At 39.0% G+C, this 18,919-nt stretch overlaps 1 long non-coding RNA gene across 1 annotated transcript in view; it reads right to left on the minus strand.

Moving 5' to 3' along the window:
- Positions 1–17,674, minus strand: part of LOC113929963 — a 405,324-nt gene extending 387,650 nt beyond the window's left edge. The window contains exons 1-2 of the long non-coding RNA XR_003522371.1: positions 17,592–17,674; positions 10,243–10,278 (exon numbers count right to left, since the gene is read on the minus strand). This is a non-coding gene — a long non-coding RNA (uncharacterized LOC113929963). The remainder of the gene's footprint in view (positions 1–10,242; positions 10,279–17,591) is intronic.
- Between the last annotated feature and the right edge of the window lie 1,245 nt (positions 17,675–18,919).

Here is an 18,919-nt window from a genome sequence, read left to right on the forward strand (position 1 = left end):
TACTCAATAAATACGTCTAGATTGAATGAACAAACCACAAAACAGGTCTTCAAGGACTGCTGCAAACCACAATCAACCTCCCACCCTCTTGCCCCTCCCCCCTCAGCAATGGAAACTCTGAAATGAAGCAAAGAAAGCCATAGCTAGTAAATTATCTATAGCTCTCATCCTACAATGAATTTCTCATTCTGAAGGAGCTCTGGATAGTAAGTCTCCTCCAAAGCCACATCAAATCCTTGACCTGGAAGTCTTACTTGAAGGAGACTGGTAAAAAGTAAATGAAGAAGGATTCTCCCACTGAGTGCTTTATTTTGCCCTTTCTGAAAATTTCCTTCCAACTGCTATTAGCAAATTCCATTCATCTCACCCACTGTGCCCCTCCTCTGCTTCAACCCATAATATTACCTCACCCTCTGCCTCTTTGTCAGAAATCCGTCTTGTGTACTAATTCATATATACATACACTGTATATGTAAAGGAGCATTAGCAAGTGGGTGGTTCTTGAAATCAGCCATTCATCATGCATATTGATCACTGGGGTAGTACGGTATGAATCAGAGAGCAGCAATCATTAAATCAAAGATTTATACTAGTAAAAGAGCACCAAAGCAATTCATCAATTCCATATCACCCTCGGTGATTAATTAGGTTCCGATCTGACAGCTTAGAAGCTGGCTCACAATTAAGGCTATTACAGTTAGAGGTAGGTTGCTTTTCTTTTTTTTTTTTTAATTTTCTTCCCTTTAGGAAGAAAAAAAAGGGGGAGGACACTAGTCTATTGGGCTTATGGCATCCTGTACTTTTCCTTCATAGTACTTATCACGGTTTGTAAATATAGTGCTGGGATTATATGTTTAAATTTTCTCTCTCCATTAGACCATAAGGTCTTCAAAGCCTTAGAGCCTCTAGCATAGGGTAAGCCCTATGCTAAGTAGCACCTTACATAGTAGGTGCTCAATAAATATATGTTGAGCAAATGAATTTATTAACCAGATGCTTCTGATGCTTCAGCCCAGATATAGCACCACTTACAATGGGGCTTCCAATGTTTCCCACTAAGTCTTGTCCTCTAAAAAGTTAAATTAAATCTTTCTAGACTGGAAAACCATCCTGGAAAATTGCCCAGCATCAACTAAAGCCAAAAACATGCATTCCCATGACCTAGTAATTCCAATCCCAGGTATATACCCAACGGAAATGGAAACAAATGTTCACCAAAAGACATGTCCAAGAATGTTTATAGAAGCACTGTAATTAATAGACCAAACTGGAAAAAAACTAATCGTTCATCAACAGAAGAATGGATAAATAAATTGTATATGGTCATACAACAAAAAACTACATAGCAATGAGTAAGAAGAAACCATAGCCTTATGCAACATGGATAACTCTCACAGACGTTATGTTGACACAAGGAGTGTATGCTGTGTGATTCTACTTATACTATGTTCAGAAATGGGCAAAACTGATTTGTGGCATCAAAGTCAGAATAACAATTGCCTTTGAAGGGTTAGTAACTGGGAGAGGGCACAAAGAAAGCTTCTGGGGTGCTGGAAAAGTTCTATTTCTTCTCTGGATGCTGGTTACACATGTGTGTTTACTTTGTGAAAATTCATTAAGCTATTTTCTGTTGACCTGGTTTGTTTTTCTCTGTGTGATGGAAAAGTGGTAAACATCTCATATATACCCTAGGCACAAATCCAAATTTCAGAAAGTATCCCTTGGTGAGGATTCCAAAGAAGGAGGTTAGACTGCATGTCCTTTCGAGTCCCTTTCAATCCTACCATTCTGTGATAACTAAATTTTTTGGGAAAATTCATATAGAACTCAATGTCCAGTCATTCTGGATTTCTTATGCTAACCTTGGCCACTCTCAGAAGAGTGAATTGATGCAATTAGAGATGACTTTCTGACTTACATTCATGAGTCTCCATCACCTTTTCTAATGTCCACCTGCAACACTTGCAAAGCAAGTAGGGACTGTATGTTGAGAGGGTTTAAAAGAAATGGGTGTGGTAAAGAAACACTGTGGGTTTAAGGAATTCAGAGATTCCTGATAATCCCTAGCATTGGACCAGAAAACCCAGATCTAGATTTATAATAATAAAGCCCTCCATTTTTTAAGGCTTCCTCTATACCAAACACTAGGTTTATTTTTACATATTCTTTTTACATATTCTTTCATTTAATACTTAGAACATCCTATGAGATAGGTACAAATTCCCTCAACTGTAAAGAGGGTGAAACATGTCCACTGCCTGAGCCTCAGATTCACATCTATACCACTGGGAATAAAATGCCATGCTCATATAGCAGTGGTTATGAAAATAGGCTCTGGAACAAAAATAGCGGGGTTCAAATCCCAGCTAAGTAACTTACTAGGTGTGTAACCTTAGTAAAATATTAAACCTTTCTCTGCTTCAAGTTTCTCTTCTGCAAAACAGGACTACTAATAGTGTCTGCCTTAGAGGATTATTATCAGAAGTACATGACTATGTATATATGGCATTTAGAACTGTGCATGGCACATAGTAAGTCCTCAATCAATGGTAGGTATCTATTAATGTTGATGATTTTCATAGTATTTTATTTATATATCTACTCTTCATAAGTGCTATGTAATCAGCAAATATTACATATTCAATTAGTATAATTTTTAGTAAAACAAAACTGTTACTAATAGTTCTCTACTGGTTTAGAATCTATTAGAATCTAAAACGTAGAGGAAATAATTGTTATATCAGGCTCCAAACTTCTTGAAAGCCAGGATCATGTCCGTCTTGCACGTTATTATATCCCTGAAGCCAGTCACAATGCCTGACACACACTAACTATTCAGCAAGTATTATTAAATTCTTTCCCAGTATATCTATCTAATCTCCCCACTTTGTATCCATCCAGAAGATACCTGATTTACAGAAATTTTCTTTCAACCATAATAACCACAGATAGTCCCTGTTTTTTTTTTAAAAAGAACAATTTTATAAGCTAAAAAATCATCTTGTCAAAGGGATTCACTGTGTTCTCAATATATCAAAATCTGACTTATTCTTGCTTTTTTAAAATTTGCCCATTCTAACACGAGATACGATAAAGACTTTCATTCTTAGAACATAAATTTCAAATGCATTTATTTGTTCATTCATTCATTTGTTCATTACCAAGTGTGTATTAAGGACCTTGTATCTGTGTTTAGTGATCTCAGTCTTAAATTACAGAAACTTTGAACAGATTTATGGCACATAACAGGAGGTCCACAGGTAGTTGTGCAGGTTTCTTATTTGGTTTGATTCAGCAGCTCATTATGTCATCAAGGACTCAGATTCTTTCTGTCTGCCCACCCTGTCATCCTTGTGTTGGCTTCATTCATACCATTAGCCTGATGACAATTGTTGTAGGCTGTGGCCGACCCTATTGATTATCTATCCAACAGTTACACTCTCCCACTTCTTTCTTTCCAAAGAAACCCAGCTTTGTTCAGGTATCAGACATCAGTGTATTTCATTAACTCCTCCTAAATCTGGTAGTTAATTATCTAAGCCAATTATAGTCATTCCATTTGTCTTCCCACAATTGTTTGAAGAATGCACATGTAACAAATCTTGGCAATGTAAGGGGAAGTCAGCTTTGGCCCTTCTAATATTTTCCAGACTCATATAAAGGGACACAAGTCAGGAACTTGCCCAATTTCCTGCCTCTGAACTGTCTTGCCTCTCCTGTGCGTAATGATTCCTGGAGCCGCTATGACCATCTTGTCACCATAAAGAAAGTTACCAACACACATACAGAAAGACAGAAGGAAACTTGTGCCCCTATAACCAACACTGGAACTGTCCTACCTCTGAACTTCTTGTTATGTGATAAATTAGAAAATAACTCATATTCTTTAAGCTGATTTTAGTTGGGTCTTCCAGAAAGTTATAAAGCACTATGAGATATATATATAGTTATCACTATACAAACACAGTTATTTCCAGAGTAAAGAAAAAGATAACCTTTCTGAGCATTTCTCTTAAAATAGATGAAAATTTACCCAGACACCTCAACCTCTCTCCCTCCTCTCCCACTTCCTCTCAATTCTGATTCACCAGTATCAGGTCATATGCCCACTGTTGAACCAATCACAGGCTAGAGGAATTGGATTATCCTAAATCCAATCAGATTTACCCCTGGGATCTGAGACTTGGATCAGCTGTGTCTGAGGTAACTGGCTGCATAGGGAAGGGGTGACTGCCTGAATAAAACTGGGTTCTGTTAGCAGGAAGATGTTGTATATTAAGTACTCATTTGCTGTATCCTGCTTATTAACTTATGCATACAGTGTACCGGACTTGGGACTCCTCAATGATAGGGAATGTTTAGCACAGCTCACTTCAGTAATCAAAGTTAAAGTCTGCATCCTTCTTCAGGACCCTATTTTTGGAATCTTAAAATCTCCTAAATCTAAGGCAAGTCAAATTTCTAACAGTGCTGCTTGGGCTGAGTCCAAATGTGAATTTTGTCAACAGAGATTTTATCTAAAGTAAGGTCAAAGTATGTTTCTTCCTACCTCCCACTAATTTTGCAGAGCTGTAGAAACAATTCTTAAGCATATTAACATATTAAAGAAGTACTAACTTGCTTCTAGGCACATTTCTAATACTCTCATTTCCGATCAAACTTTTCTAAACCTAAGTCATCAGACTTCCGGGAGCCTAGAAAACCATTCCCCAAATTGGAAAGAGCTTTTCTCCTTTGAAGGTAATATGGTATAAGGGTTAAGAGGGGTTTCAAATCCCTACTCTACCAATAACTAGGTGGTCCTTGGGCAGGTTGCTTAACCTCTCCATGCCTTAATTTCCTCAACCATAAAATGTGAATGATAATCATAGTTCTTACCTCAGAGACTTGTAGAAAGTATTAAATTAGTGCATGGAAAGTGCTAAGCACAGTACCTAGAAAATAAAATGTTATCTCAATAAGTATTAACTATTCATCATGCTTCTCTCTTCATTTCCATCTTTCTTCTCACTTTCATTGTATCATCACAGTAAGCAGAGCTAGTTGACTAACCACCTCTGACTTGGTTTTGCCAGTCATTCAAATAGCTCAAATTTCTTTTTCCCATTTGGTTAGACAAGTTCACCATTTGGTGTTATACTTAGCTTGGCCAATTAAATGGGGAAAATATATAACATTTATATGGCAATTATTTCTACCTTGAGTTTTCTGGGAAGGCGTAAGACTGAGCCTTTCTGGACCAGGCCTCTGGAGTCGAGGGGGCTTCCTTCTCTTTGGGCTGCCTTCCTGGCTTTGAGCCAGTTTGTCTCCACAGCCTCAGAAAGCCTGAGCTCCGAGAGTGCCTTGGGGATTCAACTTCATTGACTCGCAAAATCAAAATATACAAATTCCCCTTTTAAACCATGATATATAACTGGGAGAATATTGCCTCTCCACTGCATTAGGGCCCGCCCTATTACCTTATGGAATTACCCACAGTGGCAGAAATCCATTCACCTGATCCACTGACACCCTGGGGGCAGCTCAGATAGCATAAAGCCAATTGATAGATGTATATTTGATATATATTTTATGCCTGGAATTTATGTCTCCTGCATGTTTCATTTGCCATTCTGACTCACTTTATGCCACAGGAGAACCAGGGAAATTTCAGGAGGGACTGAGAAAGAAACAGCATGGAAGAACAGTGTGGAAATCAAAATAGCAATTTTTCTTTCTGAACTAGGACCTTACACCTGAGGATCCTGATCAACTTTGAAGCAAAAAAGATGTACTCACCCCACCTTCTCTTCCCAGGAAGGATTATGAGAAGAGCTAAACCTAGAAGCATGGGAAAATCCGTTTCCTCTAAACCAGTAGCTGAACCAGGTCCCCACTACAAGGTATGTGTATTGGGGGCAGGGGATAAAGATATAAGCAATAATAGAACTAAAGGTATGTATTTTATTCTACATAGTTATCAAGACCCCGCCACATATTTTAGCTCATTTCATTCTCAAGGTAATCAAGATTGGTATTTTCAGACCCATGTTACTGATGTTCCAGGGAGAAGAATGACCTGCTTAAGATCATAGCTTATGGCAAAGCTGGAACTCAAATCCAGCCTTCTACCTCTCTAGTGTGAAGAAAAAAAAATTTTAGAGGACTTCTTCATAATCTCCTATATATAGGAAGAGAATTCACCATCATGTGTACTACTCAAAGCCCTACTATGTGTCCTATATTTTCCAACAGCTTAATTTTAAGAAAAGAATTTATACCAATTTATAACAGCTTACACACACACACACACACACACACACGCACACACACACACACACAAATTCAATCCTCATAATAACTCTGTGAAAGTAATGCAAAGGAATCTGATTCTGCGAACTGTGTTCTTAACCACTCTGCCAACTCATGAATGGAGTAAGGAAGGCTACACCTAAAAGGTCTCCTATTGGCTCAATACCTGGCACATAAAGGACAGGGTCCAGGGAAAGACAAAAATCAACTGACCCAGTCCCCTTGATTAATTTCCTTTGTTCCACCAGAGCTAAGCTGCTCCAGTAGCCTTGGCTACCTAGGATGGCAACCATTCATTTTACTTCACCAGGTAACTGTTGAAAACAAAGCTCTATGCCAGGCCCTGGTAATTCAGTGTGAACAAAATAGACTTAGCCCTCATCCTCACAGAGTTTAGAGCCTGCAGGGTAAAGTAGATAATAAGCTAGTAACAAGAGTGCAAGCAGTGAGGCAGCTAGCCTTTTTTATAGACTTTCCACTGAAAGAGAATGAAGAAGTCATGTGTCTGGCCCAACCAATGCAGAAATCTCCTCTACAATCTCTCCTACAGATGGTCATGCAGCTTCTACTAGCATCCTCAAATCCAGAAAGCTCCCTCTACCAACAGCAGTGTAGTCCAGTTTGCTCTACAAAGCTTTTCCATATATTGAGTCTACATCTTCTACCTTGTAATATCTCCCATCGTTTCAAATATGTCTTCTGCATCTCACAGAACAGTACCTATCCCTCTTCATCATAGCAGTCCTTCAACATGTTTGAGGACAGCCAACAAGTGGCCCTCAAATTTTTTTCTCTTTAAGACTAAACTCCCCTCAAACATTTCTTTAGGTCATGGCTTCCCAAACTCTTCCCTACAAGGTAGCATTCTGGGTTCTATCAAGTCTGCCAAAAACTAAAGGCGTAGAAAAAAATACTTTAAATGTAGTCTGACCAATAGACTAAAGTAGAACTATGACCTACCTTGACTAGGATTCTGTGCTCCAATTAATTACTGCATTTATTGGTTTAGTTTTAATACTGAACACACAGAATTGGTTCATGTTGCACTCAGATAATCGTTCATGTTTTCAAAGAGAAAGTTATCGAAAGCAGGTGTTCCTCTAACCTCTATTCGGACAACTGATTTTTTTTTTAATGTATATGAGGCTTTACATTTCCCTCTGTTAAACTTAATCTTGGTGAACTCAGATGACAGTGTCATCTTTGTACTTACTTACTGAAGAACCAACTCTGTCTTAGCTTCACAAAAATGATTTTCATAAGAAATCTTCAGGGGGCGCCTGCGTGGCTCAATCAGTTAAGTGGTTGCCTTCAGCTCAGGTCATGATCCTGGGGTCCTGGAATCGAGCCCTACATCAGGCTCCCTGCTCAATAGGGAATCTGCTTGTCCCTCTCCCTCTGCTGCTCCCCCTGCTTGTGCTCTCTCTCTGTCAAATAAATAAATAAAATCTTTAAAAAAAACAAAAAGATCTATTCAGACTAAGCACTTGATAAGCTGAGTAGTCTTTTCTGAAGACTTCAGAGTCGTAGAGAAAGATCCCATTGTATGGCATTTCATGTGAAACTCTTTTCTCCAAAACTCTTTACTCTCCTCACCACCAGCTCTAGGGCCTGTGTCACAGCTACCCTCTCACAGATCACAGCCTTTCTAACTCGTGTCCACCTACCCTTTCTCCACCATCTCAACTCTAATCAAATTCCTCTCTCTTCTATTATGAAAACAATCCAGTTCATCCCCGGCTCCAACCAAAATGTTATCTCAACATACACAGAAAATAAAGTTAAATTTAAAATTTCCCTTTATGTAATAAGCCTACCCTCCCTAGAAGTAAATGCATGTAGATAGATGGTAATCAGTATTCAGAAAATGTTTATTGAGCACATACTATGGGCCAGGCACAGAGCTCCTTGAAAGATGCACTATCAGACACAATCCTGGACTTCATGGCACTTACCACCTAGTAGGAGAAGACAGATGGCAATCAGCTAAATACACAGTCCATGTAAATTATAGGCATACCAAGCTCTGGTGAAGAAAAGACAACCCTAAATAATTGAAGGATCTGGTGTAATCAGAGTGTCAGGAAGGGATTATTTTAGGAAGTGGTGAATGAGTTGAGACTGAGGAGCAGGGATTAACAAGACTCTTCATTGTCACTTATTTACAATGCTGAAAAAACTAGAAGCAAAATAAATGTCTATATAAAGGAACCATTGTGACATTAATTTGTGGCATATCCATGTGATAGACTATTAGAAATCCATTAAGAATTAAATTTTTGACAACTAAATTATTACAAATAGAAACATGCAAACCCAACCTAACTTTAAAAATATTAATGTAAAGTCCTAAATAAAAAGTTAACAATGAGAGTAACAGCAGTACATTATGCATATTGATTCATTCCAGGAATTTAAAAATATTTTTTAATCTTAGAAAATCCATTAATGAATTCATCATATAAACTAAGTCAAAGGAGGAAAAACTATGATTACCAAGAAAACTGTCTAAAGCATTTGTTAAAATTTAATCCATCTCCAAGTTAAAAAAAAAACCTTACTTTTAAAAAAAGACATACATATCCTCCCAAATTAAGAATCATATTAAAATAAAAAAAGAACCATACTAACTAGTGAAACACTAGAAGCATCCCTATTAAAGCCAACAATATGACAGGGGGGACATTCTTTTTTTTTTTTTAAGTATAGTTAACACACAATTTTATATTAGTTTCAGGTGTACAACATGGTGATTGACAAGTCTATATGTTATGCTTATGCTTACCACAGGTGTAGCTACCATCTGTCTCCATACAACAGTATTATAATACCATTCATGATACTCCCTACACTGTACCTTTTATCCCAGTGACCTAGTCACCGCATAATGACACCTGTATCTCCAACTCCACTTCACCCATTTTGCCCATCCCCCCACTCATGGGGACATTCTTTTATTTGTTATTTAATATTGTTCTAAAAGTGCCATTCAGTGCATTTAAAATCAACAAAATAAGAGATACAATTATTGGAAGAATGATCGTACAATTTCTCATTATGTGCATATGTGATATCACACTTAGAAAACACAAAAGAATAAACAAAAAAATAGAAACAAGAAAAACATTAATAAAGTGGTCATTTATAAAAGAAATACACAAAAGTCAATACTGTTCTTACAAACTAACTAAAACTGGGGGTGCCTGGGTGGCTCAGTTGGTTAAGCGACTGCCTTCGGCTCAGGTCATGATCCTGGAGTCCCGGGATCGAATCCCACATCGGGCTCCCTGCTCAGCAGGGAGTCTGCTTCTCCCTCTGACCCCCTTCCCTCTCGTGCTCTCTGTCTCTCATTCTCTCTCTCTCAAATAAATAAATAAAATCTTTTAAAAAAAAGAAAACAAACTAAAACTGTAGTAACTTAAAATTTTTGATCCTAAAAAAATAAAAGATGGACAAATAATACAGACAGGACAGAACAGAAAGAGGCTCAAATATGCATGAAAATTTTATATGTGATAAAGAAAACATTATAGTGATCATTTTAGAAACTATATGTCAGAATCTATAAAATACAACTAAAGCATCCATAGTAAAGATGAAAGAATAAAAATACATTAAACAACCAAATCAGAAGTTTGAAAAAGAACAAAACAAACCAAAACAAAGCAGAAGGAAGAAAACAAATAACAAAACACAATGTTTAGAAAAGACAAAAAGGTAAAACTAGTTAACAAATTAAAAAGCTGGTTATTTCAAGAAATCAATAAAATAAACAAACCACTAGCTCAGTTAGTCAAGAAAAAGAAATGTGAGAAAACACAAGTATACAAAGTAAGAAACAGTGAAAAGCAAACAAAACTGAAAGCATCATTAGAAAATACTTTGTATAATTCTGTGCAATAAATTTGAAAATCTAAATAGATGTATAATTTTAAGAAAAATACAACTCACCAAAGTGATCCCAGTAGACAAAAATTGGACAATTTCCTAGAAGAAAAAAAAATTATCAAGATCTACCACAAAGCAAAACAAGAGGACGCCTGGGTGGCTCAGTCAGTTAAGTGGCTGCCTTCGGCTCAGGTCATGATCCCAGAGTCCTGGGATCGAGTCCCGGGTCGGGCTCCCTGCTCAGCATGGAGTCGGCTTCCCCTCTCCCCCTCACCCAGCTCGTGCTCATTCGCTCTCACTTTCTCTCTTTCTCAAATAAATAAATAAAATCTTTAAAAAAAGGAAACAAAAGAAAACAAAGCAGCAAACAAAGCAGCTGGCCTAAATAATTTCATATCGAAACTGGACCTTCAAAGAAAACATAATCCCAATATTATTTATTTAACTTGTTCCAGAGAATAGAAAAAGAAGAAGAAAAACTTCCCAGTTCCCTTTATAAGGCAAGTATAACACTGATACTTGAACTTGTAAAAATTGCACAAAGAGAAACTACAGACCTATTTCACTTACTAACATGTACATCAAAATAAATTGAATATTAGCAAAGACAACCAAACAGCCAATGAAAGTAATGCTCTGGCCATGCAAAGAGAGTTCAGCATGAGGTGCTTGATTCATATAATCCACCATGCTAATAAATCAAAGGGGGAAATCATATGAAGTATATACACTGAAAAGGCATTTGACAAAATTCAATTTTTATGAAATTTGCAAAATTATGAATTAAAAAACTTAATATATAGGAATCAATGGAAATATTGGCATTCCTGGTCTGCTCCTCCTGAGACAAAGAAGACTCCCTCGGGCAAAGAAGACAAAAGTAGCTATGGCAGAATACAGTGTATACAGGTGACGACCCAGGTGGGCCTAGGGGATCTGGACAGGATATGGGCACCTGCTGCATTAGGGAACACATTCTAGTTGCAAAATATCACCCCACAGACTACTTGTACAATGCAAAGGAAAAGGAAAAACATACCTTTACAATGGATAAATCTGGCTAGTTAGTTTCCCATGCAGCATCTAAATTAACCTTCCACACCACCACCCAAGAGATAGGTAGACTCATCTCTATTTCAGAGATAAAAATTTGAAGAGCAGAGATGCTTAGTAGCTTACTCAGAGTAAAGAGGTTGGGTTTATATCCAAACTACTCTAGTTCTAGGTCACTCTCTTCCCTCTATCCTTCTAAGGAAAGCTAAGAAGCTTTCCTTATCAGGGATCTTCACCAGCCAAACCCAAAAGTAAGCCAGAGGGCAGGGGAGTTGGGGGGGGGGGAAGCGATCCTTATCTGTCAGCCTTCCAGGTCCCAAACAGGGTGGAGAAGTGTAAGGTACACACCTAAAAGGGCTAATGCAAGATAACAGGCATATCCCACTTCTTAACTATAAGATGAGGATAATGAAGAGCTCCTGACACATGAATTGTTCAAGGATTGAATAAGATATTGCATGTAAACATCTCAGCACCTTCTTGGCACTGATTAAACTCTCAACAAATGTTAACCATGTGAAAGACTGTCATTAGCTTGCATTGGTTAAATGCCCTGAATCAAATAGACTTCATTTTTTAGTCAAGTTTGGCTTTGATACTTAAACTTTAAGAACAAAAAGCCACAGAAAAATGACACAGCTGACTCCATCCATCAATATCCAATGAAAAAAACAGTTAAATATCACAAACAAACTAATATCTGGGCAGAGAAAGATGCCAATAAAATGAGCAACACCGATTTCCCCCTCAAAACAACACTTTAAATCCATTTTTAAAAGTGGTGCCAATGACTAAGGAAATATCTTTTTGAGCTGTGGCTCACTCTAAGAATATTCTCTTTGCCCCATCTTGCAAATGGTAAAGTTCATACTTAATAATTTTGGTCATGAATGACCACCTAAATATGTCAGGAATAATTTCGCATCTGTGACCCTCAGAGCCGAAAATATAGATGAATGTAATTAACCTACTTCCAAAATTATAAAAAAAAAAAAATCTGCTCTATTCTCCTGACTTGGGAACATATGGTGTCAGATTACATGGTTGGCACCTGGCTGACTGCTGGGTCCATGTGTCGCATTCTAACACAAACAGGCAGAGGCGCAAAGCCTGCCCAAAAGAGTCGTCAGCCAAATCCAAAATGGGCAGCTCAAGCCACAAGCTCAGCCAGAAACTGCTATTAACATCCTGGTGGAGGAAATAGAGCTCTCAGCACCACCCTCTGAGCCCAGTTTCCCCTCTTGCCCCATGACCTCCTTCCATAAACCTCTTGAGAAGGATCCATGAGGTTGGTTTCTCCGTTGACACACATCGTCAACACTCCTGGCTCTATTTATCAGGGAGAAACTGAATTGGCCTCAACTCATTTTGGGGGTTGGCTCTCTTAAGTTAAGGCATTTTGAAGCAAGTAAATCCAACCAAATGCTTTCCCAATTAAAGGTGTGCTTGTCATTCTCCCCACCCAAGCTCCCAACTCCTGGCTTGTTTATACTGAGTGAAGGACATTCACCTCCAGCCTAATGCAAAGAAAGCAAAGGGACTGTCACTGGCTTCCTGGCTTCACTTTCTATTCTCTCCCCATCTTACTGTAGTCCCCATCTCTGTCTCTGTAAATCAGTTCAAACTGCTGATGCACCATGAGACTAAATATGCTCCTTCACACTCCAGTCCCCCAAATTGCCCATTACAATACTGAAATGTCCTTGAATTATATTATTCCTTCCTGAATTGTGATTATTTTATTCCTGTTTTTTGCTTATTTTTTTGAGATGTGCCCACCTGTTTCAGGCTGAACCATGGATAAAGAGGGTGTAGCTCATGTCTGCTGTGGGAATTAAGAAACCCCAAGGAACTGGGTGGAGTTAGTACAATGAGAATGAGAGGCAGCCTAGGGCAAGAGACCAAGGATAGCAGATGTGTGACTTTTTTGACACCCCTGAGGCATTCCCTTAAAACGGACTGGGAGATAGAAGACTTAAGTGACAAGGAGGAAAGGTCACTGACAGGATTAAAAACTGGGTCTTTTCTACCAGCTAGAAGGATCTCTAAGACCAAAAAGAAAGGATAATCCACATGCACTAGCAAGAAATATAACTCTCCTACCCCCTTACCAGTATACATTTTCTGGCCAGAACAAGATAGTGGTATGGAGAACTGTTCTCTTCTCTACATAACCCTATTTGGTGGTTGTGGTAGATATCTGCTGTTCTTGTCTGCCCAGAGTCTGTCTCCTATTTCTTCCGTTAGTAACACTTCCATTTCCTCAATAGAAGACCCCTTTCCTACTCTCAGTGATTGTTATGGGGCTGCCCATCCTAACACCTTGCCCCTACCCTCATCACCACCGGCCACAGAGATAGGCATTTGACCTACATGAGGCATCTTCTTATTTTGCTGATGTAAGTGAATTAATTCCAAGAAGTAGGCATGTAACCCAAGCCAAGTTAATGAAAAACTTTTCTGCAATTTACATAAACTGGAGTCTAGGGGAGAAGAATTCTTTTTGCTATGAAGTCATCAAGCTGGGAACATGTGAAACTGGAGCCACATGTGCCATGTCCCCCACTATGTAGAGGAAACAACTACATAGTCTGTATGAAGAGGTTGAGAGATGGGAAAGTTGTGGAGGAGAGAGAATCAGATGGGGTGGAGAGAAAATGAGTGGGAGGAGAGATGAGAGAAAGACAAATGGAGGAGAGGTTGGGGAGAAGAAATGAGGGGAGAGAGATCGAGGAGAGAGAGAGGAAAGACAAAATGGGAGACGGAAAGATGGGGGAGCTGTGGGTAGAAATGGGTGAGAGAAAGATGAAGGGGATCAAATGGAGAGAGTGATGCAGGGAGAGAGAGAAAGATGGGGAGGGAGGGGTGAAGGGAAAGCGATCAATCAGAGAGAGAGAAAAGTAAAAATGAGCAGTGAGAAAAAAAAAAAATACAGGGAGAGGAAGATGTGAAAAGAGAGATGGGAAAGGGGGAGGGAGAAAAGACAGAAACCTAATGGCATCTCTTGAGGTCCTCCTTCCAGGCCACCCTTGAGGCCACCTGCAACTTCATGTATTCTAGTTTATAGCCAGGTTTGAGTTAGAGCCTATCTTACTTGCAACCAAGATTGATAACCATTCTCATGCCCTTAATCAAATCCAATCTTGTTTCAAACTTAGCTCTTAGTGGCTGTGTTCTAGAACCCAAAGATGAAGCAGGGGTTTCACGGATCACCTCAAAACATAATCAGTCTTAGAATCTACCCAGCTGATTTCCATACTTCAAATAAGTGGAGAAAATGTAAGTTGCTTTTCCCTGCCTGCAGAGAGCATGTAAAGATCTTCATTTTTTTCCTTCCTACTTCCCAATTGGGATCTGGCTATAAGAAACCAGTCTTCCACCAAAAATACAAAAGAAACTGCTTGGAGGTTAAAAGCAGCATTTAGGAGAAAATCATGTTGTACATCATACCAAAATTTAATATGACTTTATGCAAAATAGTAATGTGTCTGGTAGTACAAAGATCCTTCTAAAGTAGGTTAATAACAATCCAATATTATTCTCCTTAAAAAAAAAAAGTGAAAATGTATGTCAAAAAAAAAAAGGCCTAAAGTAGCTGAATCTTGTACCCATTGATGGAGCTGATTTACATAGATAGCGTTTAACATTCCATCATCATTATCCTATCAGTCTCCTGTCTAACATGCAAGCCTAAAGACATTCAATGTGCTTAGAGGTTAAAAAAAAAAAAACCTATATCCACCAGCCAAAATGGTGGTAAATGACAAAAAAAAAAAAAAGGAAGAAAAAAAATTTTAGGCAGACAGATGAATATCAACTGGGATGAAAAAAAGACTGTCTCCCCGCTCCCTTCTGTTCCAATATAGTAACCTAAAAGATTGAATAAAAGAAAACTAAATATTTAAGAGTAAAATGTGGTTATCAAATGGGGAGAAGGGAAAAAAAGGAAGCATTATGATAATAGTTGAGTCTGCCTCTGCTAGAAGAAGCAGCTTTGAGTATGCGCACTTTGACTTAAATGGAAAGCAAATGTAAATGAAACACAGTTCCTCCTTTAGAGTCTAGTGTGTGAATATTTTCAGATGTTTTTTTCTTTTAAAATGTTAAGTTAATTTAATTCTGATGAGAAGAACCAGAGAGAAGAGAGGCTCTGGGGAACTTGCTTGTCTATGTATAGTGTGGAGAGGGGAAGCAAAGGGTTACATGTGTGTATGTCTTCCTCATGTTGAGAGCTCCTTCTTGGCCATGTACTTGACCATGGCCTTGCAAATCCAATGACCTGGCCTCTTTAGTACTTCTGCCAGCATATCAAGAAGGCCAGAGGGATTAGAGGCAAAACAGAGCCTAGGGGGTTGTAAAGCTATTGACCTCTGTCACCCTAACCACTACATAGTTCTGAACATATTTAGACTAGCCCAGAAGAGCCATAGTTATGTCAGATGTGTGTAGCTGGGTGGATGTGGGGAGGTATGCTTTAAATCAGCTGAAAGAGAGGTATGTGGAGGCAGAGGGAGAAGAAAAGGAGAAATCATGGAGCATGAGAAGAAACAGCAGGGAAGTAGGAGCAGGGAGAAAAGGCAATAGTGAAAGAGAAGATTATAAAGAGGTGGAGAAAAGATTAGTCAAGGGAAATGAAAATTTTCTTAGCCTCCATTCATCTGGTTCTTACCCGGAACATCTAAAAGAATGCCCAGCCTTTCAATAGTTGCTCCAAAGAGATGCTGCTAGTCCCCAAACCCTTGTCCTTGGGCAGCCGTCACTAACACTGCTCTTTCCTACCATGCTCAAGTACACATTAGAATCCTTTCTAACACAACATTCCAGTCACTGCTATTAAAGAGGACTACGGGCTTGATATATAAATGCCATCCCTAGAGCTTTTCCTCAGCCTAAATCCAGACTGTGCTCTCTAGCAACTGTCCACTCAACAGCAGGCCACGTCTGGGATTGTCCCTAACAATGTTGAATCTTATTTACAAGAAAAGGGAACAGAAGTCAATTAAATAGAGTGTGATACCAAGAGAAATATGCAGAAACTCCCCCCAAATTTTTAAAACACTAACAACCTTGAGCCATGTCTCTTTTTGTCCTACCCAACAGTGTGACAAGACTAACCCAGACAAACCAGGTTCTCCCAGCCAGCAGTCTAGTCTACTAAAGAACAAAGATAAAATAAAGTGACAGCTTTTGAATATTAATAGGGCATATCAGCAAGGGTGAGCAGCAAACAGTGGAAGTCATCCACAAGTTCTAAAAGCAGTTCCTAAAAGCCCAAATTCATCTCATCGCTCCCCACTTAAGAATTCCACTAAGAAAATGAATCTTTATTTCAAAAATAAACTTCTGAGATGACTAGAGATAAAAGCAGAGAAAGAAATACTGAAGCACCACAGGACCATCCTTCACTCATCTTTTCCCCCTGGGGCCCATCACAATGCCAAGTATATTATAGATGCCCAGTAAATGTTTGTGGCATGAATGATGTGAAAAGAAAAGGAATATTTTAAAATCAACTTCAGAATGGGAATGGGCTTTGAAAACAAGCTGGCCCCAATCAGGATCACAGACACAGAAAATAGAGTTTGGGGTCACTGAGATCTACTTGAGATATTACCTATAGAATCTTTGGAGAGTTTTCATTTCTAAAGAAAAGTAGGAACAAAGTTTTCTGGTTCACCACATTCCTATTTTTTTCATTCACTCACCCAATTCATTCACCCACCTACTCACTCACTCATTCAATCATTCATTCAATAAACGTTATTGAATGCCTGTGATGTGCCAAGTGCTGTGCAAGGCTCTGGGGCTCTAGTGGTAAAGAAAGACAAGCTAAGGCCAGACTCTCATGGAACTTGTATTTGCTTTGTTCCTTCCCCTCACCCTAAACCTAACCCTTACATGCTTAAGTCATTTCAACAGACTGAATTGCCTCCCTACCACAAATGTCCTCCACCCCTAATTCATTGCCTACTCATTCTGCATTAATTTTTCTAAAAGCATACTGTCATCATGTTGTTCACCAGCTCAAAAATGTCCAGTGGCTCCCTATCATCTTTAATTCATTTTAGGACCCATTTATCAACCAGGCACTCGATATGAAGCATGGGGCTAGGATTATAAGATAAAGTCTAAACTCAACATAGCACCAAGGGCTGCACTGGTTATTTATTGCTATATAGCAAATTATCCCCAAAGTTGGCAGCTTAAAACAATAAACAAGCATTATCTTCCAGTTTCTGTGTTCAGGAATCCAGAAAAAGCTGTCAAAATGAGATTGCATGCAATTTGTTGGCCAGGTCTACAATAATCTGAAGGCCTGACCAATGCTAGAGGAACCCCTTGCGAGAAGGTTTGCTCACACGACTGTTGGCAGGCGCTTCTGTTCCTCAGCAGGTGGGTTTCTCCATAAGGCTTCTTGAGTGTCCTCACAATCTGGCAGCTGGTTTCCCACAAAGTGAGACCCAAGAGACAGAAAGGAGGAAGCTACAATGCCTTTATGACCTAGTCTTGGAAGTCACACACCATCACTTCCACTGTATTCTATTAGAAGGGAGTCACTCTATACTTAAGAGGAGGGCAATCAAGTTCCACCTCTTTAAGGGAGGAATATCAAAGAATCCTTGGATTCTAAAACCTAAAACCACCACAAATCTATTATCAGATTCTATTCTGTTCTGTTCTATTCTATTCTAATCACCACCAACTATAATCAGACCCAAACCTATTTACCTATTTTCATAATTCTCTGCTGGCATTCCCAGTATTAACCTCTATACTCCAACCCAGCTGGTTCTCCTGAATACACTGTACCCATTGTATATATTCTTTCCTCGGGATGCCTGGGTGGCTCCGTCGGTTAAGTGTCTGCCTTCGGCTCAGGTCATGATCCCAGGGTCCTGGGGTCGAGTCCCACATTGGGCTCCTTGCTCAGCGGGGAGCCTGTTTCTCCCTCTGCCTGCCTCTCTCCCTGCTTGCGCTCTGTCTCTCTCTCTGACAAATAAATAAATAAAATCTTTTTTAAAAATATAAATAAATAAATAAATAAATAAATAAATAAATAAATAAATATTCTTTCCTCGTTTGTTGCCCACACCTTTCCCCTGTCCTCTGCCCTCCAAATTCCTTACTCCAAGAGAGATGCAGCACAGTAGTAACTAAGATGTTGGACATTGGGCTGCCTTAGGTTCAAATCCCAACCCCGCTTTTGGCGAGTTACTTAAGCTCCATCCACTTGAATTTCCTCACCTATAAAACGGTGATAAGAGTATCTATTTGAGGGCGCCTGGGTGGCTCAGTTGGTTAAGTGACAGCCTTCGGCTCAGGTCATGATCCTGGAGTCCCAGGATCGAGTCCCACATTGGGCTCCCTGCTCAGCAGGGAGTCTGCTTCTCCCTCTGACCCTCTTCCCTCTCGTGCTCTCTATCTCTCATTCTCTCTCTCTCAAATAAATAAATAAAATCTTTAAAAAAAAAAGAGTATCTATTTGATAAGTTTGTTATGAGGATTAAGTGAATCAATATTTATAAATTACTAAGAATAGTGTTTGGCTTGTAATAAGTGCTTTATGAGGTAAATAGTATAGATATTGTTCTTCTACATCCAGTTCAAGTTCCAGGCTATAGCCCATAGTGAACTCCTTCAGTGAACTTCTAATGCTATAATTGTGCCCCATCTTAATCCTGGTCAG

The sequence above is a fragment of the Zalophus californianus genome, chromosome 5 (genome assembly GCF_009762305.2).
Source record: "Zalophus californianus isolate mZalCal1 chromosome 5, mZalCal1.pri.v2, whole genome shotgun sequence".
Lineage (NCBI taxonomy): Eukaryota > Metazoa > Chordata > Mammalia > Carnivora > Otariidae > Zalophus > Zalophus californianus.